Here is a 25,162-nt window from a genome sequence, read left to right as displayed (position 1 = left end):
TTATGTAAATCTGGGGCTGGGCAGAACCATCTCACTCTCATTGGCTTTATAGATGGTGATTATCACTACCTGCCACCACCTCATAGCCATCCTCTCTGGGTGGGATGTCTCACCTGGGTGGGTGCAGGTCAGACAGGTTGGACAGCCTCCTTCAGTATCCTTCCCACTTCCTGACTGCAGGACCACAACGGAGGCTAGTTCAGCCACTCCCTTAAGGAGGCTCATGGGCATGTGTCTGGTGCCCTGCTGGGGTGAGTCTCCCTGTCCAGTGTTCACCTCGGACTCTGGCCTGATTGGTGGGGCCACCTGGGACTGTCCCAGCTCTGGTGCAGCCCACACCGGGTGAAGGGTGTGAGCGCCACACAGGCCCAGTGAGAAGACTGGGGCATCTGCCCTGGCGAGCATCCTGAAGGAGGCCTGGGTCTCAGAGCCAAAGACCATGACCCGCACCTGGATAGTACCCTCTGCCTGACCTGGCATTTCTGACAGAGCCAGTATCTGGATGCTCAAGGGTATTTCAAGAGTGTGCATGATCCATGTGTGCCTGGGTGTGCAGAAATGTGTGCATGTCTGTGTGACTCTGTATGTGGATGAGTGCAGGTCTTGTGTAAATATGATTGTTTTCAAAGCTTGTTGCTCCCTGAATGTTACTCTCTGCGTGTGTACATGTGTGTGATAATGTATGTGTTAATGGTATGCAGCGTGTCATGTGTACACATGTAGTGTGTGATGTGCATGTGGTGTGCTGTGGGGAATGAAGTCTGGAGAGGTTCCTCAGAGAGATAACTACAACAGGCTTCATGGGGTGGGTGCCTAGGTGTTGGGGACCAGGGTGTGGAGTGGGGTGAAGGGGTTGAGGGTGAAGTGGGTGGCTGGGAGGAACAGGAGCTGCTGGCAGGCTACACCTCTAAGGCCTGAGGAAGGAGATGATGAAAAAAACACCTTCATCCCCCATGTGGCCCTTCCTCATTGCCCTGAGCAACCAGAAGCAGCCTCACCACTTGATCACGGGAGGTCCCTGAGGACCTGGCCCCCAGGAGGGCCTGGCAAGGGAAAATGAAAGTAGCCAAAAGGCACCTTGGACTGGCTTTGCAGCCTCATGAGAGAAGTGGGCTTGGAGAGGTCGCTGGACTGTATGTTCTGGCCCTTTCTTTTGGAATTCAGGTCCTCCAAACCCTGTGCTGGCCATCAACCCTGCATCTGTGAGCAAGGGAGCAGCAGTGAGGGAGAGAGCAGCGGGAGGCTGCAGGGCCACCCCTCCCCAGACGCTGCAGTAGCGCCAGGAATCCTGCCCTGCATCCCCGCTTTACTTTACCCCTCACTTGGCTTCGGCATAAAGGAATCAAGGCCTATGTCATATAATTGTAGGTGTCAGCGTGGAAAGTGGCTGTGTATGCACACTCTCACAGGTCTTTCTGTGTCTGCTCCAGCGATTCCCGGGACTCTCACACCCCACCCCCAGCCCACAGTGCTGTGGGTCCCAGCTACTGTGGAAGACTGGAGGCTGCGTGGAGCCCATGGCCCGTGGACCCAGTGCACGCGTGTGTCATGCAGCTGCGCCAGGACCCAGCCTCCAAGTCTGCGCACCCACGGAGCTGCAGGGGCTGTGGAGAGAGGGTTGAGCGGGTGTCCCAGGCGGCGGCTGGACCCAGGCAGGAGAGGCCCAACCGCCCAAGCAGGAGGTGCCCAAGAGGAGTGCATTCCTTTAGCATCGTCACTCCACAACCCCCCCCCCATTCCTCTCTCCTGGGACCTTTTTGTATCCATGCACAGCTGGGGGCTCCCTCACCCCCCACCCCTGGGCCTCCCCATACAGAATAAAGTCAGTCTGTATTTAATGGTTATGGCGGATGTGAGAGGGATTTGGCAGAGGCAGAAGAGAGGCCTTTGGCTCTCAAATATCGCTCCTTACGTCGTGTGAGTCTACCAACCCACCACGACCCCATATTCTTGTGTGGGTGTCTGACTCGAATGACAAGCGAGCTGATTTTTTCAGTACATAGCTGGGAAATGTAGTGAGTGATAATAGAGATTTCTCTTTCATTTTTTACGCTTGACTTGGTTATTGTTGCTTTTCTTTTCCCGTGATTCCTTCTGAGGATTAGCTCTGACTTCCCCACTATTGGCGGTCAAAGTGGCCCCGACTTGGGATGACAATTGACGGGGATCAAGGGATTGCCCATTCTGTGCCTGTAAGAACGGATTCGTGCCAGAGAAACTCATCAAGTGGAGGCAGAGAATAAAGACCGTTCGGGGGTAAATGTATTCATTGAGAAGGGTTCTCCCAAATTGCTTCTAAGTTTTTTTAATGAAAAGTAACGATTGCAGCAATCAGCAGCTTTTTGGCGGATTACAAATCTGGAGGGAGCTGTGGCGCTGCATTGAAAAGTTCCCCCCGCCTTCGCACAGGGCAGCCGGTTCACAGGAGCAGTGCTAGGGTGGGGGTCCAGTCGCCAGACAAAGGCGGGAACAGGCGAGCGGAGGAGGGTGCCTCTGGGGTGCTCGAGCGAGCACACCCAGTAACTGGACGAAGGGTCTTCCACCTTGGTGGCACTTGTGTGGCGGGGATCCCCGGAGGAAGACGAGGGGCAGGGTGCTGGGGAAGTGCCAAGAGAGATCAATCCCACCACTGAGTGGGATTACGCCACTGAGTAAATTCCAGGCATCTGGAACCAGGAAGGTGCACTAGAAGAGCAGGTGACCACAGAAGGCAGAGGAACAGAAGGTGCCTCCTCGTCCCCCACCTCCACCTCGGACCTATGAATGCTAGTTCTTCTTTTGGGGACATGTTATTTTGCAAACTGGAACCAAAGCGTGGCTGGGTCTGGGAGGATCTTACCTAGGTGTTATGGGCAGGAGGAGGGAAAGCTGGGTCTCCTCCTTCTCCAAGGAGGGGGCGGAACCCCCGACTGCAGTACCCTGATCAGCTGGACTCATACCAGTGCGAATGATGCTTCCATATACTTTGATATGGCTCACACCAGTCCTCTTTGCCACTGAGGAACCGGAATGCATGCCCTCACCCTCATAGAATCCTGGTGTGCAGTCTCCAGACCTGCAGGCAGGCAGGCCCAAGCGGAGGGGCTCCAAACCCCAGGACTGGGAGAGTTGCCTTAGAAAATGGGGGGAGGGGGAACGCAGAGAGCAAACACTGTTCCCACAGAGGTTGAAATCAGCAGCAGCAACCTAAGGCTGCTCACATTCATTCTGACTTTTTTACATATTAAAAAAAAAAAAAGTGTATCTTAGCAGGGGTGTGGGAGATATGTTTTTTCACATCGACTTCTCTAAGGTTCTCTGAAGTAAATAAGGGGAATAGAGAGACAAGGGTGGGGAAGAGAAGAAAAAGACTCTCCCCTCTCCCACTCACCCCCCTTCTCAAGTTTAAAAAGAATAAATGCAGCAGGCAAGTCCGTAGCCCTGAAGGTTTAACTTTTTTTCTTTGCAGCTTGTCAATGCGACCATTGCTTTGATGGGAGGCTCCTCAAGGTGACACATTTCTGAACTTCACCCCCTTTTCAAACTAACTCCCTACCTCCTTGTTAGTGGCCAGCTCTGAACTTCTGCAGAGTGTTTTTGTGTGAGTCAAGGCTCATTCACGGGCGCTTTTGTGGGCCTCTCCTCCTTTCAGGCCTCAGCGTGTTACACCAATTAAAGGGCGACGTGCTGTAAATGTAATGGGCCGCGCAGCAATTGTTTCTGACAAGCAACAAAACACATAGATCCACCCCTTAGATTAGGCCGTTGAAGGGGAGGTTGAGGCCGGTCAGTTTACTGAATAGTTTGTGAACTGTAATTCTGAGGACTCCTGTGAAAAAAAGTCTCTTCCCCTCTCCCTTGCCTTGCTCCCCCTCCCCAAAAGTACCAAAGAAAAAAAGAGAGAGAAACAAGCGACATCTATGGTGCAAAATCGGGGTCACTAGAGAAAAAAACCTGGATGAGGGACTTGTCCTTTCATTTGGACTGTCTGGAAAACTCCTTCAGTTCTTTCCTCTCTTCCCTACTCTTTGAACCTGGACATCAGTTTTACTGGCCACAGCAGCCTTCTCCCCTGATGGTGAGCTTGGTCCCCCGTCATTAGACACTGGATCAGGGTAAGAATTAGAAATTGATTGCTATAGAAAATTCCGTTGATTTCATTGATCTGGTCCTGGTGGGACATCAGTGAGTCACAGGCTGCAGCTTCCCCTGGCAGGTCACGTAACCCTGGCTTCCCCTCCAGCCTCCAGTCCTTCTCCTCAGCCTTGCATGCTATAAAGGTCTCTAACGCCAGCACTCTGCCTTGCTGTCTCTGTCCTCCTAAGATTTGTTCTCTTTTCCAGTGTGTTGGATCTTAGCTAGCTTCTGCAAGAGCGCATTTTACCTGGAAAGGAGATGTTAAGAAATCACCTACTCACTCCATCTTCATCACAAGTTCTGTGGCCAAGAAAAGAGAAATGACTTGTCCAAGGTCACAAAGCAAGTAGCTGAGCTGTGACTGGAGTTCAGATCTCCCATCCCATCAAGCACGCTCCCACACCTCACTGCCCTGCCTTCCCAACCTGCCTCTTAGATGGTTCCTTTGCCTTGTATCATGCTCAGGTACTCCCAGCTCCTGAAGCTTTGCTTATTTGGTCTTGTTCTCACTCTTCTGCTCCCCCATCCTACCACACTCTGCCCATCCCTAGCCTTCTCAAACCAATTCTGTTCAACAGATAGTTATTGAATATCAGTTACATACAAAGAACATTTTGCCTTTTCTATGAAACTTTCTCCAGCTACTCTTATCCACTAAGTCCACTCCCCACTCAAATTCCTCTAGCTGGAAAACACCCCATCAGTTTCTGCCTGGAAATCTCCTATCTATTCTTCAAAACCCTCCTCAAAAGATACATCTGTGAAGCCCTCTCATAGGCAGAGCCCCTTGAGGAAGGAAGGAGGTTTAACCTGACTGAGGAACTTAATGAAGTCCAGTGTAAGTGGAGAGAGGGGCAAAGGTCAGATCTCCTAGCTTGTGGGTCACATTAAGGATTTGGGATTTTACTTTGGAAGCAATGGGAAGCCATTGAACAGCTTTGAGCAGTGAAAGTCCCTTGTCTAGATTGAATTTCTTGAGAACAGAGACTGGGTTCCTTCCATCTTTGTGTCCTTCTTCTGCTGTCCCAGTGTCTGGTATTTAAGGCTCAAAAACCATTTCCTTAGTATATAAGTGAACCAATAACTCATTAAATGCACATCACCCAGCCCTTCCTATCCCTTAATTCTGGCTAACCAGGTTGTAAATGCCAGGGTGGTAGGAACCAAGTGACGATGTCTTTGAATTCTTAACAGAACCTAATTGAACTCGTTCCGTGCTAGAAATAAAGTATACACTTATCTATTGACTAAAGGTATGTAAGCGAAAGAACCAAGAATAAGAAGATGGAGACTTCTTATCTTTCGCAGTACTTACAGCCTTAACTTGGGGAGTGTGTGGCTTAAACCACTCTGAAGCCTTGGTTTCTTCATTAATAAAATGGGGACAATGCTACTTTATTCATGGATTATGAGGACTAAGTACCATTTGTATGATAATAACTTCATTGCAAAGTAATATGTTAATGAATAAAAATTAGTGCACTTTCCTGGGTCAAGGCAAGACCAGTGGTGAAGACCACTTTTAAGACCACTTTAAAATGACAAAAGATGGTCCAGGAGCAGTAGGGATCCTGGAAGAACTACTCTGACTCAGAGTAGCCTTCCCTTCTCTTACTGTTGGCTCAGAGCCCAGCTGGTCCCACATCTTCCCCCAGGGCGTGTCACCACTGCTGACACCCTTCAGGCTTGGCTCCCTCTGCTCTTGCTCTCAGAAGCCTGTTTCAGAAAAGCCCGAATTCCCTTGTTGCATGTAGAAGGCTGCACTTGGAGACAGGACAACTAGCTGCTGGGACACCATGCCGAAATCACACAGATTCTCAACCCTGCTAAACCAGGCCAAAGAACCACTCATGGCAAGAGCAGACGGAGCCTACCAGCCCCTGGCTGCTCACCAGACTCTACTGCCCAGTGACTGTGGTTCTTGTCCTGGAGGCTTGCACGTCCTCAAGGATGAAATGTGAGTAAAAGAGCAGAGACTGTGGTGTGTTGGGGTGAGCATGCTTGTGTGTGTGTGTGTTCATGTTCCAAAAGCACCTTAGTTTTAGCCTCTGACAAACAATAGTGGAAAAGAATCCTCAAAGAGGAAAGGGAATTTTTTGTTTAAGTTTCTATATCCAAATGAAATATTTTTTAAAAAACTACCTCTTAACTACCATTTAAGAACAGAGAGGAGAGAGACATAGGTTTCTTACCTTTCCCTGTTGTGCCTTCATCTGAACTTTTTTTTTTTTTTTTAATTTCAAGGAGCAAGAGTAAAAGCTCATATTTATAAAACTGTGAAGCCAAGTCAGCCAGCCACCCTGCCAGGGAGAACTCCAGGAGCCTGCAGAGGCATCCAGGGGGGTGGTGGGAATCGTTTGACTAGTCACGTCCTCCCCCTCCCATGGAGATGGCTGGTGAGTCTGAGGAGCTAAGTAGATGCCAAACCAGAGGCCTGCTGTGGGAATGAATATGTCTTTAGAGACTTTTCACTCCATCCTGATGTGTGTGTTGTTAAATCCTCTCCCATAGACCCCAGACAACAACAAGAGCTATCTTTCCTTCTCCTACTGATGCAAACATCCCTCTGCCCCAAGGAATGTATATTCCTTCAGCTTAGTGTCACCTCTCACAACGGTCAGTGATTTCAGTCAAAGATTCTAGACATTTCTTTGTATTTTCCTGCACCAAAATCCTCTCAGAGGATATTTTTCAGATAATCTTCTCCACAGCTAATGGAGTTGTTCATTTTCATAGGATAACTTTTGGGGCTGGGGAGTGCAAGGTAGTGAAGGGGGCGGGTTGCTGAGCATCACTGGGGGAGTGGAGGGTATAGAGGAATTTCCCTGGGGTGTGAGAAGACAGGAGCTTTGGAAGAAAAGACCTAGATAGAGCCTCTGATACCTGGAGAAGAGATATTCAAACGTGGTTTATGACTGCGCTTGTGCCATATGAAAGCAGAGCAGCACTGCCCTTAGCCCCGGGTGGAAGGTGGGGAGGCAGAAACCGAAACAAGTAAATTCAATTATATCTGAAAAAAGAATAGGCTAAATGAGGATTCAGTGCTTGGGGCTGTTCCAGGAAATATTTGTGAAAAGTTGGTTGAAAGAATACCACTATCCAATCCTAATTTCTCTATTATATAAAGGCCCAAACTTCTTTGCAGTTTCTGATTAGAAAATGTTTCCCTGATTTTGTCTTTGCTACTGGCATGTGACCTCTTAATTTAATTTTGGTCTTTGCTTATACAAACCAATTGCCGTGGAAACTTTTTCCTGTGGTGCAGCAAAGACAGGGGGGAAAGTAGAACATCAGTAATTATATATTGTGTTTCTAATTCACTTAATTAGTAGTTATCAAGCATCCTTAATGGTTCATAGCCACAAACTAGGTTTATATCTGAGGGCATCAGCCTGCTTCAGAAATCTCTCATGTGTGTCTCTGTGATACAGAAAGAGGGAGATTGTTTTTAGTAGACTGAAGTTAGAATTCACCGGTCTGATGCCCCAACACTTTTCTGCTGCCTTCTGCCTATGCCTCGCTCCTAGCTGAGCCACTGAGGTTGCTGCCTGGTCAGTTATGCCACTGCCCAATTTACCCAAATAGTCAGTCAGTCAGAGGGAAGATCTAAAATCTGATATTATAAAAAAAATTAATTTTTTACTTTTCAGTCACTTGCCTGAGCTGCTAAAGAAAACGTTCCTGGGTTTCTCCAATTCCTCTTCTCAGAGAGTGCTGTTAACTTTTTGAGAGAACTCTCATGTCTATGGGAAATGCTGTGCATTTGAGAAAAAAGACTAAATTAGTGAGAAAACACAGACTTAGAATATGTGGTGCATTTTTTATCATGTGCCATTCCACAGCAGATGAAATTCAGAGATGTTACATTCAGTTGTGTAAGTTTCACACTGCACAATGACAGAGGAAAATGTTCCATCAGACTATGAATGGAATTGGGTCTTCTGCTCATGGGGGTGGGAGGTAAGGAAGAAGGGTCCCTCACATGCTAGTGATCTTTATTTCACCAATTAATGAAACTGTAATAGACATTGAAAATAATATATTTCATTTGGATGAAATGACAGATTTTAATCTCTGGCCCCAGGCAACTTGGGTCTGACTCTGTCTCTGGCATATATCAGCTGAGTTATCATGGACAAGTTGCTTCATATCTCTGTGTTTCAATTCCTCATCTATAAAATAATAGATAAAGTTTAATAAAAAGAGTAACTGGTTCATAGGTTTTTGAGGATTGAATAAATTCATACATATAAATAGATAGGATAGTATCTAGCACATAGTAATTGCTCAATTAATATTAGCTATTGTTATCATGTATTATATTGAAAGACATGTATTTTGTGACAAGGGATAGAAACACAGCTTTCTTACTGTTCTGTTTGCACGCGTGCTAAGTTGCTTCAGTTGTGTCCGACTCTTTGCGACGCTATGGACTGTAGCCCACCAGGCTGTTCTGTCCATGGGATTCTCCAAGCAAGAATACTGGAGTGGTTTGCCATGCCCTCCTCCAGGGGATCTTCCCCACCCAGGGATTGAACCCACATCTCTTACGTTTCCTGCATTGGCAGGCAGGTTCTTTACCACTAGTGCCACCTGGGAAGCCCACTGTTCTGTTTAGAAAACAGTAAAGGCCCTACATGGTTTGGCAGGAAGAAGGTACATACTCAAGTAGGACAGAACAGGTTTAGTTCTGTTATAACCATCTATTGTGACCTTGGCTATGTCCTCTATAGCTGCAGTCTCCTCATAAGCAAACTGAGGATGATGAAAGTATCTATCTTGCAAGGCTGGTGTGAAGATTAAAGACAAAACATGGAAAGTGTTCAGTACAGTGCCTGACCCTGGACAGACTCTCAAATAGTGTTAGCTATTGGAGTAGCTATTGAAATAGTGTTAGTACACTGGAGTAGAGACAAGACATGACATTTGTATACTGTTATATATAGTCAATGTTCCAGCTTTGGTGAAAAAAATCTTCTCCCCCACCTCAGCCAAGGACAGTGATCTAAAAATTATTATGTGGGATTTATATTCAGGCCCAAGCCCTCTTCTCAGTTGCTGGACCTTGGTGTTTGTCCTGCTTCCCCCAACTCGTTCTAGGCCCTGGTCAAAAGAAACATTTGCAGGAACTCCGAAAATAGGCCAGGGGAGATAGAGAGTATATCCTTAGTGCGTTTTTGATGTGTGAGTGTTTCAAGTACGAGACTTATCAGCTCCATGAGGACAAGGATCATGTCTATTCAACATGTTCCCAGTATCCTTGGTGAGTATTTGTTGAATAAGCTTAAAAGAAACGAATACACTATTAATGACTTTCTTGTACAGTAGCAACTTAGTTAAACATATACTCAGTGAATGAGCCCTCAACTTATATATTTGTTTTCCTACTTTACTACTTTCACTTTGTGAAAAAAAAAAAAAAGCCAAAAGAACTAGTTCCTATGAGGAATTTGGTATAAAAAAAAAAAAAACAAAACCCTAATATGATCTAGAATATGCACAAATTCCGGAGAAGGCAATGGCACCCCACTCCAGTACTCTTGCCTGGAAAATCCCATGGATGGAGGAGCCTGGAAGGCTGCAGGCCATGGGGTCGCTGACGGTTGGACACGACTGAACGACTTCACTTTCACTTTTCACTTTCCTGCATTGGAGAAGGAAATGGCAACCCACTCCAGTGTTCTTGCCTGGAGAATCCCAGGGACGGGGGAGCCTGGTGGGCTGCTGTCTATGGGGTCGCACAGAATCGGACATGACTGAAGTGACTTAGCAGCAGCAGCATGCACAAATTCAGCCCAATTTCCTGTCCTTGTATATGGAGATCATTCACACTGTAAAAGTCATTCAACAAACATTTATAGTACAAGTCCTATATACCAGAGATAAAAGCTGAAGCTTTCAACTTTCAAGTTAATTTTACATATAAATTGAGAGTGATTACCCCCAGATAAAAAGAAAAGTATTTCGACCGTCATTTCCTCTTTCTCATATGAGGAAAGCAGGGCTCAGAGAGGCTCAGTGACATGCCAGAGGTTCCTTGGCTGATACAGCTGGGATGAATGTAGTGTTCTGACTCTCTAAACTCAGTACTGTTTCTACTTTTCCCTGAGATCTCTTCCATGGGAATTGCTATTAAAACTTACGATTCACGTATCACCAAAAGGGAGCAAATATTGTCACTATCTTAAAAAGAGAGGAAAGTAAACATTTTAGAAATACTTTACAATAGAGTTTTTTTAAATAAAAGAAATTTGTGGTTAACACAAAATTTTTATCAGAAAATGAGTCATAATACTTCACTCAGTATGCCTATTATCCAAACTTAAATTTAATTATTTAGGACTTAAAATAGACAAAATAAGGTATCTTTGGACATTTCTAACAATCTGAACAGAAATTTTCAGCATGAATTTCCTCAGTGGATGTTTTATGATTGACAACCCCGGCCAGGCCCATCCCACCTTGAGGTGGCTGAGAGAGCCTTTGTAAGAGAGGATGGGTAGACCTGCCCAGGTGAACTAACATGAGAAGCCACAGGGCCTGGTGGTAAGGAGCAAGGTGGGGGAAAGAGGAAGAAATAACTGTAGTTTCCCAAGAAGTCCCGCTAGACTTCCACTGTATCCATTTAATAACGACCCCTCCCCCAATACATAAGTAAGTTTGAATGGGTCTTTAACCCTTACAGTCAAATTTGCTTTGATTAGGACAGTTATGACAAAGGCCACCCTCAAGACGAAATGGAGGTGAGGTGTAAAGAATCATCCCAGAGAAAACTGCAGTGCCTTGTGTCCTTCAATCTCCCCACCCTCACCTACTTCTTAGCCACTCTCCTATAGGTGTCCCACACTCACATTCTGACCTTTGCATCTGAAAGATCCTAACTGCTGTCCTTTTAAACCTGTCCTTTTTGCAAAGTGCCTCAAGTTTCAAAATCAGTTACAATGAGCTTTTCAGGTAGGTGCTAAGATCTGACCAAGTAACTTACCCTAAAGTGAGTTATGCCTAGAGAAATCACAATGCAACAGAAGATCTTATGAGCGTAAATGAAACTCTGATCTGTGGGGTTTATGTGTGAAATGTTTCAGGGGCCCATGCATAGAGTCTCTGGGTCAGGTGCTCACCCTGACCAATAAGCTGAGGACACAGGAGCATGTACCCCATGAGGCAGGTGAGGGTAGATTATTTTAGAAGGGGATATGTGTGGGGGCAGTGATTGCTATCTCCTTTAGATGGTCCTTATATTTGTCTACTCAGGCTACCATAACAAAATTCTATAGATTGTGTAACTCAGACAACAGAAATTTATTTTCTTATAGCTTTGGAAGCTGGAAAGCCCAGGATCAAAGTACTGGTCAATCTGGTTTCTGGTGAGAGCTCTCTTCCTAGCGTACAGATGTGCATCCTCACGTGAGGAAGAGAGGACTCCAGTGTCTCTTCCTCTTCTTATAAGGATGCCAGCCCTATTGATTTAAGGCCCCACTTTTATGGCCTCATTAAACCCATGTCACCCCCCAATAAACCCTATCTCCAAATATAGTCACACTGGGGGGTTAGGACTTAAGCATATGAATTGAGGGGGCATATTCAGTCCATAACATTCTGACCCCTGCTGCTGCTGCTAAGTCACTTCAGTCATGTCCGATTCTGTGCGACCCCATAGATGGCAGCCCACCAGGCTCCCCTGTCCCTGGGATTCTCCAGGCAAGAACACTGGAGTGGGCTGCCATTTCCTTCTCCAAAGCATGGAAGTGAAAAGTGAAAGTGAAGTCGCTCAGTCGTATCCAACTCTTAGTGACCCCATGGACTGCAGCAAATACACGTACTCCATCCTTACAACCCCTAAGGTTTTAATTTATTCTGGCATCAACTCTAAAGTCTAAAGTCCAGAGTCTAATCTAAATAGCATCTAAATCAGAAATGGGTGAGACTCATCCTAAAGAAAAACTCCTTTCCTAACCAGACAAGTTAAATGTTGAAAATACAGTGGGGAGGCAAGCATAGTATAGACATTGTTGTTCCAAAAGGAAGAGACAGGAAAGAAGGAAAGAGTGACAGGTCCGAGGCAAGTCTAAAACCTAGCAAGAGAAATTCCATTAGATCTTAAAGGCTTGAGTATAATCCTCTTTGGTTTGATGCATTGCCCTCGGGGCCACTGAGGTGGCAGTATCACCCTCAAGGCTCTGTGGGCAGCCCTACTCCTCCAGCTCTCTGCTGAGAGCCCTCACCATGGCTTTTTTCAAGGGCCCCAGGTTCTGAAACCAGGAAGGAAACAGCCTTGCCCCCTGGGCCTATGTTAGGCAGCTCACCTTCATATCATTCTCTTTTCTTGAAGGATAGCCCATGTTAGCAACCTTCCTTCATTCTATCCCATTTTCTTGAAGCTAGCAGCATTTCTGGTGGTATAATCTCTATTTCTGGCATCTGCTGAGATGACTGATTGGATCTATGGTTCACACTCATCTTAATCTCATTAAAAGGCTGTTCAGCCACCCACACCCTTAGAGTTCTCTTCAGAACATCTACCTCATTTTTTTTGTGATGGATACTTTGAGAATTTTCCAGTCTTTAAGTTCCAGTTCCTTTTTGCTTGAAGATTCTTTCTTCAACTCATCTCTTTCCTCTTGTATTTTATTAAAAGCAGTAAGGATGACTCAAGCTACATCTTCAATACTTTGCTTTAGAAATCACCTTTGCTAAATACCCAGTTTCATTGCTGGCAAGTTTAATCTTTCACAAAACACTATAGCACAATTCAGCCAAGTTCTTATCCACTATATAATAAAGAGCACCTTTCCTCCAGTTTCCAATAACCTATTCCTCACTTCTACTTGAAATTTCATGAGAATAGTCTTTAACATTCACATTTCTGCAAACATTCTGCTAAGTATTTTCTAAGAAGATGCAGGCTTTCTCTCTAGCTCTCTTTTTTCTTTCTGAGCTCTCACCAGAATCACCTTTAACATCCATGTTTCTACCACTAGTCCCTTAATGGCAATATAGACTTTTTATTAGCATGCACCTCAAAGCTCCTCTGGCCTCCACCTATTTTCCAGTTCCAAAGCAGCTTCCACATTTTTAGGTATTTGTTACAGCAGCATTCTACTTCATGGTACCAAAATCTGTATTTGTCAGGGTTCTCTGGAGAATCAGAACCAATAGGATGAATATCTATATAGAAATAGATTTGTTGTAAGGAATTGTCTCACACATTTATGGAGGTTGACAGGTCCCAGAATCTGCAGTCAGCAACCTGGACCCACAAGAGTTAATGGTGTAGTTGCAGTCCAAGTTCAAAGGCCTGAGAACTAGGAGAGCCAATAATGTACAGTTAACCCTTAAACAACATCAGTTTGAACTTTAAAAGTCCATTTATATGCAAATTTTTTCACTAAATACTTACTACACCATCCAAGGTTGGTTGATTCTGCAGATGCAGCTTTGCAGATGAAGGGCTAACTGTACATAACTTTGTACAGTTGAGGGTTGGCACCCCAACAGTGGCATTGTTCAAGAACCAAGTATAGGCAGGAGGATGGCAGCTCAGCCTCAGAGGCATTGCTCTCACTTTGCAAAGCAGCTGTGGGGTGACTTTTGTGATGGGGATAAGAAGGCGATTGATGAACCTTCTTTTACAACTTCCATGGAGTGAGACATGCAAGTGGTGAAAGGGTCTTCTCTGCTCAGCCCTGCAGGGCTGGAGCTGGAGGAGATGCCATCCAGCCCATGACTGCTGTGGTGGTTGCAACCAGAGAGGTGCTCCATGTTCCAGTATGCACAGCACCGTGCTGTGCTCACTGACTCTGTGCACCTCCCCTGGGACCTGTTGAGAGCCCCTGGGGCCAGGAGCTTCTCCAGAGTCACAATAATGTAGTTTAGGAGGCTCCCTTCTTCGTTGGCCTTGAAAGTTCCCTCAAAGGCAACACTTAAAACCTTTTACTCTGTAGTTCCTGTGATATTTCCATTGGTTTCCATCTGTATTCTACCTATGCTGCCCTGGCTGCCTTGAGAGGTCACTTCTGCCTTTCCAGTGACAAAATGGTGTGTTTCTTCTTAAAAGCAAAAGCCATAGTAGATGCACCCGAGATGGATATTCACAACACATCTCTACCAGAAATGGTTGCAGATCTGAAAGAGAAGATGATGTTAGTGCATACTCATTTAAATTTGCTCTTGAAGATTCTAAAGGAAGTGATTCTTGATCAGTTCAAGGCAAAAGACTGATCCAGAATCAAAGCTGGAGTATCAGGGTCAGGCCTTATTGCTGTCTTCAACAACTGGTGCTATTTGATCACTTCTCAAGAAAGATCAACTTCAAGAATAGATGGGAGGGGCTTCCCTGGTGGCTCAGTGGTAAAGAGTCTGCCTGCCAATGCAGGAGATGTGGGTTTTATCGCTGGTCCAGGAAGATCCTACATGTTGTGGAGCAACTAAGCCTGTGACCACAGCTATGAGCCTGCGCTCTAGAGTCCAGAAGCCGCAGCTACTGAATCCACATGCCACAGCTACTAAAGCTCACGCACAAAACGGCCCATGCTGTGCAACGAGAAGCCACTGCAATGAGAAGCCCACGCACCACAACTAAGAGAGTAGCCCCTGCTCACCACAACTAGAGAAAAGCCTGCACAGCAATGAAGACCCAACACAGCCAATAAATAAATAAAATTATAAAAAAGAAAAAAAATCAGCTGTAGCTCCAGTCCAAGAACTGGTGGTCTCAAGATCCAAGAAGAACCGATGTTTCATCTCAAGTCCAAAGGCAGGAAAAAACTGATATCCCAGCTCAAAGGCTGTCAAGTAGGAGGTGTTCCCTCTTACTCTTTTTGTTTATTCAAGTCCTCAACTGATGCATAAGCCCCATCCACATTAGGAAGGCCAATCTGCTTTACTCAGCTACTGATTTGAATGTTTACTTCAGTCTAAAACACCCCCACAGACACATCCAGAATAATGTCTGACCAAATATCTGGGTATCCCTTGGCTCATTCAAGTTGATACATAAAATTAAACATCACAGTTCTCAACCTCATATACATACAACCTTAGATACATAAGTGCACATTGGAATCCCACTTTAAGTTGGAGCTTTAAAAACATACCATTCTATAGTCCTACCCTCAGAAATCCTTAGGTAATTGGTCTGAGGTGCATCTTAGAAATTTTCAAAGCTCCTCTGATGTCTCTTAAAATGCAGTTAAGGTGGACAGATAAAGTGCTTCAGCAAGCAATCTTTGAAGCAGGGAAGTCACACGGGAGCAATTTATGTGTGTGGCTCAGCCACCACCAACTAGCCACTAAGAGACTGTTAATTCAATTAGTTGAGGGTCCTTTATACATTGCTAACCATAGCAGCAAAGAAATATGAAGCAATTTAACAACATGCTAAGTACACATTACAATAAAACTGAAATCAAAGGTACAAAGCTTTGGGGGCTGGGAATAGAGATCCTTTGGATGGGGAAGGTAATTGCTTTACAATGTTGTGTTAGTTTCTATTGTACAACAGTGTGAATCAGCTGTAAGTATACATATATCCCCTCCCTCTTGAGCCTCTCTCCCACCCATCCCCATCCCACCCGCTAGGTCATCATAGAGTACCAAGCTGAGCTGCCTGTGCTATACAGCAGCTTCAGTGTTGGGGTATTATGTTAAATTTTCATGTTGATAACATATAGAGCTATGACATGGGCTTCCCCAGTGGCTCAGTGATAAAGAATCCTCCTGCCAATTCAGGAGATACAGGAGATAGGAGTTCGATCCCTGGGTTGAGAAGATCCCCTGGAGGAGGGCATGGCAACCCACTCTAGTATTTTTGCCTGGAGAATCCCATGGACAGAGGAGCCTGGTGGGCTAAAGTCCATAGGGTTGAAAAGAGTTGGGCACGACTGAAGCAACTGAGCACACAGAGAGAGCTAAGACATGTAAAGCTTGTGTTTCATAATTTATGTTTTTTTATTCCGTGCGCTTTTAATCATTTAGCTGTTTGACAGTTACTACTATTTCCTCTGTAAAGCTGGGGACACTTGCCCTCCCTCTTTTTCCTCAGCCCTGTGCCTTCAGCCAGGAAGGGAGGGATAACTAAAGGGGCTGCTCACAGGACCTTGGTGGCAGGTGCTGTTCCAGGCCCTGGTCTGAGCCATGAAGTTTAGCCTCCTGTGTGGGGAGGAGCTGGGAGGATGACAGAGGAAAGGAACTCTCCTTGGCTGAGAAAGACAAGGGCCTCGGTGTGAGTAACTTTGTATGTGTAGAATAGTAGTTTTGGTCCTTTCCATGGTGATGCTAAGAACTGAGAGTGACACTCCCTTGTCTGAGCAACCCTTACCCACTCTGGGGTGGCATAAGTAAGGCAAACCAAAATGGCGATGTACTGTCTAGGTGAGGTTTTGTACGGTATTTGCTCAATATCAGTCCAGAGAGACACAGAGGTACATAGAAATGTTTTGCGTGGTAAACAAGGGCCACATTGTTTTGTTCCAACTTTTGCCATTGAAGAATTATGCAAAAACTCCCAAGACTAAAAGATGCCGATACCTTAAGAACTTACTGATAACTTGGAAAACCATAGAACCAACCCTGTAATGTAGTTTAAAAAATAAGTATCACAGTGTAGACAGTTGGGGAAGATGGATGGTGGTGATAGGTACACAATAAAGTGAATGTACTGAATGCCACTGAATTGTACACTTAAAAATAGTTTAAATGATGTAGAGAAAAAAAAAGTTCTATATTAAAAAATAAAGGCATTTCATATTCAGAATTAACACCACCTTAAATACATAATACCAAAACAGAAGCCCTGAAGGCTCTACTGTCTAAATTACAAATTCTGGGTTCAAGTAAGCAGGAGAGGAGACAAGAAACGGGATGGCAGAGAGGTCGTGACTATGCAACCACCACCAAATACGCAGACTTCTATTTCCCTTGTGGTTCTCAAGATGGCAAAGAGACTCAAAAGTTTTTCCTTAGTTGAGCTGGTGTTTTGGTTGCAGAGAATCAACAGGAAGGGAGAGAGACAGGGAGAAGTCTTCCTCCTCAAAGCAACCAAAAGAGTCCGGGAGCCCACCAGACCTGGACAGCCGCGCCCAGCCCGAGCTGCCCTAGTCCTCGGCACTGCTGGAGCCGCGGTGCTGCCGCAGAGCGTCTGGCACCGCGGCCCACCCCGGGGGAGAGCTCCTAACTCCCAGGGCCTCCTGTGGCTTCCAGGCGGGAGCAGAAGCTTCTCCCCCCTCCCTCGTGCTCCCTCGCCTTCCAGGTTCAATAAGGATTACATCATGGAACAAGAATGCGGGGCAGCCTGAGAATCAAAGCCGTCACAATCAGCGGCTGGTTAACTGTACTGTTGCTGAAACACATCCTTCCCACCCCCTCCTTTCTCCCCTCCCCCACCCCAGACCTCTGCTTTTCGTACTATTAAGGATAGCATTATTGGGGAGAGGAAAATCTGATCAAAACTGTCGACCGCCAACAGCAGACTTTCTATGGATTCTATAAAGGCCACCTTAACAATTTCCCTAATTAATGGATGACATCTTTGGCTGAAGGAGAGGCGATGGATTCGACTCTGTCTTCGTCTTTGTTAACCTTCTAATTAACTTTCGTAGGTCACCCAGGTCTCCCAAACCTAAAAAGTGAAGAGGCCCATTGTGTGAGGAGCAGTAAACTTACTTTTTCTGCTGGGGTACTTAAAAGGGAGAACGATTATAGGCTGAGAAAAATAACTCCATTTAAAAGCTTTGTGGCTGCAGAGAATGCATAGGTCCCTCCCTTAGAAAATAATTGAAACACCTTTTATACCAATATTTCTATGCATAATAAAAACAAATTAGCAAAATGCATCTAAATTCAGCAGCACTTTCAAATTACCTTTTTTGGAATGTAAGCCTCTACAAGTCAACAAAGGAGCAGGAGTTTAGAGAGAATATTGCAACTGCAACAGCTCTCAGTCTGTATGCAGAGTGAGTGCAACATTGGGCCAGGCTGGGATATCTGAGTCACCTCCTGGAAGAAATGCTTCTAATTTACTGCCTTTGCCCAGGCTGGGTGTGGACTGCCAGGGGGACCCAAAGACTGTTCGCAAGTGAGCAGGTCTTTTTTTTGGATAGCATTGTCTTTGGAAGTTCAAAATGTTTAATGGTCTTGGTGAAAAACAGAAACCACCATCGTAGAAAAGCCAGAAAGCAAGTGAAACTTCACCATGATCATTGGAATTGATAAAACAAATTTTAAAAATATAAGAGGGGTTCTTGTTGGAATTTTCATTTTGGTAGCTTTTTCAGACTATGCAGATGTATTGTGGTTTCTGCCCCAGTTCCTTGGCATCTCTGGCCCAGCAGAGGAGACACTGAGGGAAGAGCAGGTGCTCAGCCTAAAGTGGAACTGAAATGAAGGCTCCTTTAAAGGCGGGCTTTGCCTAAAGGGAATGAGATTCCTAACCCAAGGAAAACAGTAGTGTGACTTTACTATTGTTTTCTGATTACAAACAGAACCAGAGTTAATTGTAGAACAGTATAAAGATTTTAAATACTGTCAATATTTTAATCATGCCTTTCCATTCATTCTCCTATGCATCCTCAAATTTTTACCCATTTCATTGTTATATTCTTTTTTTAGTTCCTGTAATACCATAACATTTTTTTCTGTATTACAAGTGAGAACAAGATCCTGTCCTGCCCACACACCCAGATTGAAGGTGTAGCGGGTAACTTTAAGAAATCTCTTTTCTGAAAAGCTGCCACTTGTGGAGAAAACAGTGCTCTCATGCATTGCTGTGGGAACTTAAATTGCTGTAACCTCTCTGGAATAGAGAGAAATTTGGCTTTATTTATAATATTACAAAAACATACCTTCTTTGAGGTAGTAATGTCTCTTTAGGAAGCTTCCCTAGAGATATAACTACCGTAAGTACAAAATGGCATGTGTAGAAGTTACTCTTTGCAGCAGTGTTCATAATATATTGAAAGCTATCTAAATGTCCACTAATAGGGGACTGGTTAAAGAAATACAGTATATCCATCAAGTGGAATATTATGCAGCTATAAAAAAGAGATGAGTATGCTCATTATATGCCAATTTGGAATGGTCTTCATAACAGCCTGTTGAGTAAAAAACAGCAACAACAAAATACAGCAGAACAGTGATGTAAATTATGCTGTTTGTAGGGAAAGGCGAGGTTTAAATATTCATAAACATTTTCTTCTAGTAGCAGTTATCTTGGGAGAAGAGACCTGAGTGGCTGAGGAACAGCTGTGGGAGGGAGAATGCTGTATAACTTTTGTATCATTTGAATTTGTACTGTGTGAATATATTGCCTATTCAAAAAATTAAAACATAATTTTAAAATGTCAAAAAGAGAAAGGTTGCCATTTTCTAATCTGCTCTGTGCATAGCTCTATACAATTCAAGGGTAGCCCAGTCATGAGATGTCCTATTTATTTCCATATACTAAATAGCTTATTTTAGATTTCTCAAAGTCTGCCTAGATTAAAAGATCCCTAAAATGGAAGGTACACAGTCACTCTCTCTTTGAAATCTTTAAATGTTTCTTAATGAAAACAGAATAATGCATTCTGTGATTTAATTGTTCAAATTTAAAGTTCAACAAACTGTAAGTCTGTATAAATGAAACATTCACGGGCTTCATCAGCACGTACATTGGGACAAATGCTTTGGGCCTCAGAGTAATGGAAATACTTTGAGATGTGCCAAGAAACATATAAAGAAGTCAAATATTTTGGTATTATTCTGTTGTTTATTTTGGCTGCACAACATGGCTTTTAGGATATTAGTTCCCCGACCAAGGACTGAACCCTGGCTCAAGGCAGTGAAAGCATAGTCCCAACCACTGGACTGCCAGGGAGTTTCCAAATAAAATCCTGTATTACACAAATTCTTTTTGCTCACAATAGTCTGATTTACTTGTATCAATCAGTTTAAGTTATTCATGGTTTATGAGCTATACTATTTTTAGTGATTAAACTAAAACCTAGAACCAATGTTACCCTCTCCTCATTCCTCAGCCCATTCTGTCAAATGGCATTGGAAATGATTAGGCTGAACATATGAAATTAGTGTGTGTCAGTGGTACAATAGCAGCAGTTTCAAGTTTCAGCCTAATAATTTTCATCATCATAATGTTGTTGCCTATAGCTATATAACAGAGATATTGTTATAGCTGTCTGTCCACCATCCATTTCTTTCTTCCTTGTTAGCAGAATTCCCATTTAATTCCCATTTAGTAAGGCAATAAATCTCAATTCAACTATATACATGGGATTCTCATTTCTTTTGTCTGTGATTGGTTTAGATTTGGGCATGTGATACAGTTCTAGGCCAATGAGATATAAGAAAAGACAACTAAAAGTTTCTGAGACAGATTTCTCTTCCACCAGACATTTTTAGGTCCAGATGGATTGCCCAGAGTTCCTGCAGTCATTTTACTACTGTTAATACAAAATGTGCAGACATCATGGGCATGCTAGGATGACACAATAGGAGAAAGGAAGTTGGATCTCCATAATAGTACTGAGTGGTTGTATTAAACAACTCTGTAATCCTCTGACCTTGTGCTTCTTGTTAAATGACATGATAATTTTCTGCACAGTTTAAGCCATTTTGAATTGGTTTTCTGTTACATTCCAATAATAGACCATCGTGGTAAATATTTTTACCACTTTAAGTGGTGTGAAGCCCAGGTAGTATCCTGTAAAAGCTCCTCAAGAAAAGAAACCTCCTTTAGTAGTTCTGTTTTGTAGTCCTCTAGTAAAAATTCTCTTAAATCATAAAAATGCCCCCTCAACATCTTTAGTCATTAGTGAAATGCAAATTAACACCATAACAAGATACTGCTTCACACCCACTAGAATGGCTATAAGCAAAAAGATGGACAATAACAAATGTTGTACATTGCTGATGAAAATAAAATGATGCAGCCACTTTGGAAAATAGTTTGGCAATTCCCCCGAAAAGTTAAACATAGAGTTATTGTATAACCAGGTAATTCTACTCCTAGATATATGTTCAAGAATATTAAAAATATAACATTTACACAAAAACATACACAGGAATGTTCATAACAGCATTATTCATAAAAACCAAAAGGGAAAGAAAGCACAAATGTCTATCAACTGATGAATGGATAAATAAAATGTAGCATATTCATCTACAGAATATTTGGTTATAAAAAGAAATGAAATACTGATGCATACTACAAGATGAGTCTTGAAAACATTATGCTAAATGAAAGAAGCCAAACATAAAATACCACACAGTATATGATTTCACTTATATGAAATGTCCAGAATAGGCAAATTCATAGAAACAGAAAGTTTCAAAATACATATGACCAATTTTTTAAGACTATTTTTTATGTAATCAAAGCTGCATTTTTGCAGTCATTTAAGCAAAAATGAGTGAAGATTCTATCCTCCAGAAAACTGTAAACTTCATGAAAGCATTGTCCCCCTCCTGTGTCTTGGTGCCAGCACATCCAACTGGACCACACACACTGCAGAATACGTAAGTGAATGGATCTTGGTGCATTTTCTGAACAATTCTGGGCTTAGTTCCTAAAATAGGCCTCTGTTCACTTATCTGCAAAATGGGGCTAGAGCAGTAACTACTTTAGAGGATGAATGTGAGGATTAAATGAGATACGAGAGCTCATTTAAACTTTGCAGAGTTCCTGGGACATAATAAGCATTAATAAGAGATAGTCATTGCTGTTTTGTTTTATTGTTGTTTTAAGTATTAGTACTGTTATTGTATTTTGGAACCTTATGCCCACTCATCACAAGATGTAGACATTTTTTATCAGCTGGCATGAGCAATTCTTGAGTGATATTGTTTAAGTATATATTCGTTCTTAGAAATTGAAGAAGAAAGGATTAGTAATTTCCAACAAAAAAGTGTTGGAAATTCAGATTCAACAGTCATAGGATTTTATAACAGCATATTAGTACATGAAAAAAATTTACAAAAGTATAATAGATTTGCTATTGTTCAGTTGTTCAGTCTTGTCCAACTCTTTGCAACCCCATGGACTGCACCAAGCTAGGCTTCCCTGTCCTTCACTATCTCCCGGAGTTTGCTCAAACTCATGTCCATTGAGTCAGTGATGCCATCCAACCATCTCATCCTCTGTCATCCCTTTCTCCTCCTGCCTTCTGTCTTTCCCAGCATCAGGGTCTTTTCCAGTGAGTCAGCTCTTTGCATCAGGTGGCCAAAGTATTGTAGCTTCAGCATCAGTCCTTCTAATGAATATTTAGGGTTGATTTCCTTTAGAGTTGACTGGTTTGATGTCCTTGCTGTCCAAGGCACTGTCAAGAGTCTTCTCCAGCACCACAATTCAAAAGCATCAATTCTTCAATGCTCAGCCTTCTTTGTGGTTCAGTTCTCGCATCCATACATGACTACTGGAAAAAACTACATGTGCTCAGTCGCTCAGTCGTGTCCGACTCTTTGTGACCCCATGGACTGTAGCCCGCCAAGCTCCTTTGTCCATGGGCACTTCTCCAGGCAAGAACACTGGAATGGGTTGCCATGCCCTCCTCCAGGGGATCTTCCCAACCCAGGGATCGAACCCATGTCTCCCGCACTGCAGGTGGATTCTCTACTGACTGAGCTACCAGGGAAGCCTGGAAAAAGCGTACTTTGTCTATACAGACCTTTTTCGGCAAAGTGATATCTCTGCTTTTTAATATGCTGTCTAGGTTTGTCATAGCTTTCCTTCCAAGGAGCAGGCGTCTTTTAATTTCATGGCTGCAGTCACAGTCCACAGTGATTTTGGAGCCCGAGAAAATAAAGTCTGGCACTGTTCCCATTTCCCCCCCATCTATTTGCCATGAAGTAATGGGACCAGATGCCATGATCTTAGTTTTCTGAATGTTGTGTTTTGTTGAATTTCTATAAATGATCCGGTCTGAAACATTATTTTCTTAACTATTTTTCATATACTCCACTAAACTTAAAATACCAGAGTCCTTAAGTTAACTTTAGGTCATTTTTCAGCCTCTGTTACAAGTTTTTAAATTGTCTCCCTCATCCCCCACCCTTCCCACTTACCAGTTTATAACATGTATCTTATTTGAATGAAATATTTTTCACCATATGTGAAATTTAACATATACTCATAGGATACAGATTGAGTCAACAACTGTTTGGGGGTAGGCAGGGGTGTGCTGGAGGCCAAACTTCTCCTCCCATCTCAAGGAAAAAATTTAGGTAAGTGATTTATCTAGTGTCACATAACCTGCTAATGGGATTTTGAAAGGAAATTCAGGACAAAGGTACTCTTCTTTTCTGCTGCTACAGCACACAAACCCTCTCCATCATACAACACATGGGCAAACAATAGACAAGCAGCAAAACATTTCCCTAGCTGTGACATCAAATATTATGAGGACAAGCATAGGGAAAATGAAAAGTGCATAGTTTTTAAGTGCATTCTTCCAGGTTTCAACCCAGATTTTGATCATTTATATGTTCACAAGTTTCCATTAGGTCAATATGCTTCATTAATCTTATGTGCCCTTGTGAGAAAAATACAATGGCCAGGGGAAAATGGGAAAAAGATGAGCAAATAAGTGATTTGCTGGAGAGGTTAGAAAATCTGTCAGAATCAATTCTGTGTATTCACACCAACTCTTAACTACCTTCTCTTCACCCCACAAAAATAGAACAGACAGTAGCAAAGAAATAGGAGAATCTTCTAATACCAGGCAGTAATAGAGTCAGTTGTCACCAAACTGGGCCAGAAATAATGGATGGCAACCTCACCCTTGCACACCATTCCTAGTATCAGTTCCTTTCCCTTTCTTCTCATTACCAGTAAGACCCACCTACAAGGGAGAAGATTTCCTCTCAGTGTGAAGAAACTCACATAAGTTGGATGTTTTCTCTGCTGAAAGGTTATATCTTGTTTATGGACAGGGTTCTCTATGGTTCTTAAAAGTCCATGGGGAGAGGGGCCCTGTGGAGATGGATTATTCCTCAATTCCCCCAAATTTAACCCCTTCGTTCAATTCCCCCTTTCTGATTCCTCTCTTCCTTTCTCTTCTCTCTTCTTATTTTGTGCCTCCATCTCAACTTTCCTTCCCTTCTCTTTTATCACATCAGTCTTCAGTAGTATATTAATGTTACTCACCAAAGTGATAAAGTCTTGATTCTGAAATTCTAAGGTCTTGATTCTGAATTTGTTTTTCTAAACAAGATAGGTTTAACATTAAGAACTACAGGTGGCCCAAGCATCCCTTTTTATATCCATCCATCCACCAAATAAAGAGGCCATATATTTATCTAGGGATGTATAACATAATTCAGTATACATGCAATTTATGTATACATGTACCTTAAAGAATCTTCTGGATCTGTGTAAGGGCCTTTGAAGTTTCTTCTGCATGTTAATTTCTCTCCTAATCCAGATGCCACTGCTCTTTGTGACATTTCAGAGAGGTCACTGAGCACCATCCTTATAACCCTCTAGAGAAGAACAATGGAATGCAGAACTTTTTTTTATTACCCAACCTTTTAGTATTCTTCTTTTTCTTTTCAAGAAAATTCAGTCAAGTCCTAGGAGGTCTTGCCACCAATACTGCTTTCTCTCTAATTCAGTCAGTATTTACCCTCTGCAGAGAAAATTATGAATGTATCTGTGTTCACAGATTTATACATTTCCTGTTTTATGTGATTACTCCCCAGAAGAGACTACCTTGAGCCTCTGCCTAAACCAATCTTTCTGGCCTCCCCATGATTATGCAGTTCAAAGAATCACAGCTTTTACAAATAACCTCCCTCCTGATTTGGAATTCTAAGAGCTCCAACTATAATTAACCTGTATATAAACTATAGGGATTTGAAAGAGGTAACAAATGTTAGAGACTGCAGCTTTTCAAGCTATATATTTCATAAACAAAATTCAAACTTAAATTAGAAGGTGGAAAAATATTTTAGTTTTAGCAAAGCAGGTTTTTTAAATCTGCTAATAAAAAATTCATAAATTCTGGAGGAATTAATCTAAAATATTGATACTTCCCACATAAATGCATCAGATGAT

General features: G+C 43.1%; 1 protein-coding gene and 1 pseudogene across 2 annotated transcripts in view; both read left to right on the top strand.

Annotated features, from left to right (window-relative positions):
* The window catches only part of NR2E1 (nuclear receptor subfamily 2 group E member 1), a 116,833-nt gene that overhangs the window by 45,757 nt on the left and 45,914 nt on the right, over positions 1-25,162 (top strand). The gene's annotated exons all lie outside the window — the stretch shown is intronic.
* On the top strand, positions 13,518-14,363 carry LOC147365874 (protein Mis18-beta pseudogene; annotated as a pseudogene).

Source organism: Bos grunniens, chromosome 9, assembly GCF_055505025.1.
Source record: "Bos grunniens cultivar Pamir isolate PY7600 chromosome 9, Bosgru_T2T1.0, whole genome shotgun sequence".
Lineage (NCBI taxonomy): Eukaryota > Metazoa > Chordata > Mammalia > Artiodactyla > Bovidae > Bos > Bos grunniens.
This window is presented reverse-complemented; position numbering and strand designations above follow the sequence as displayed.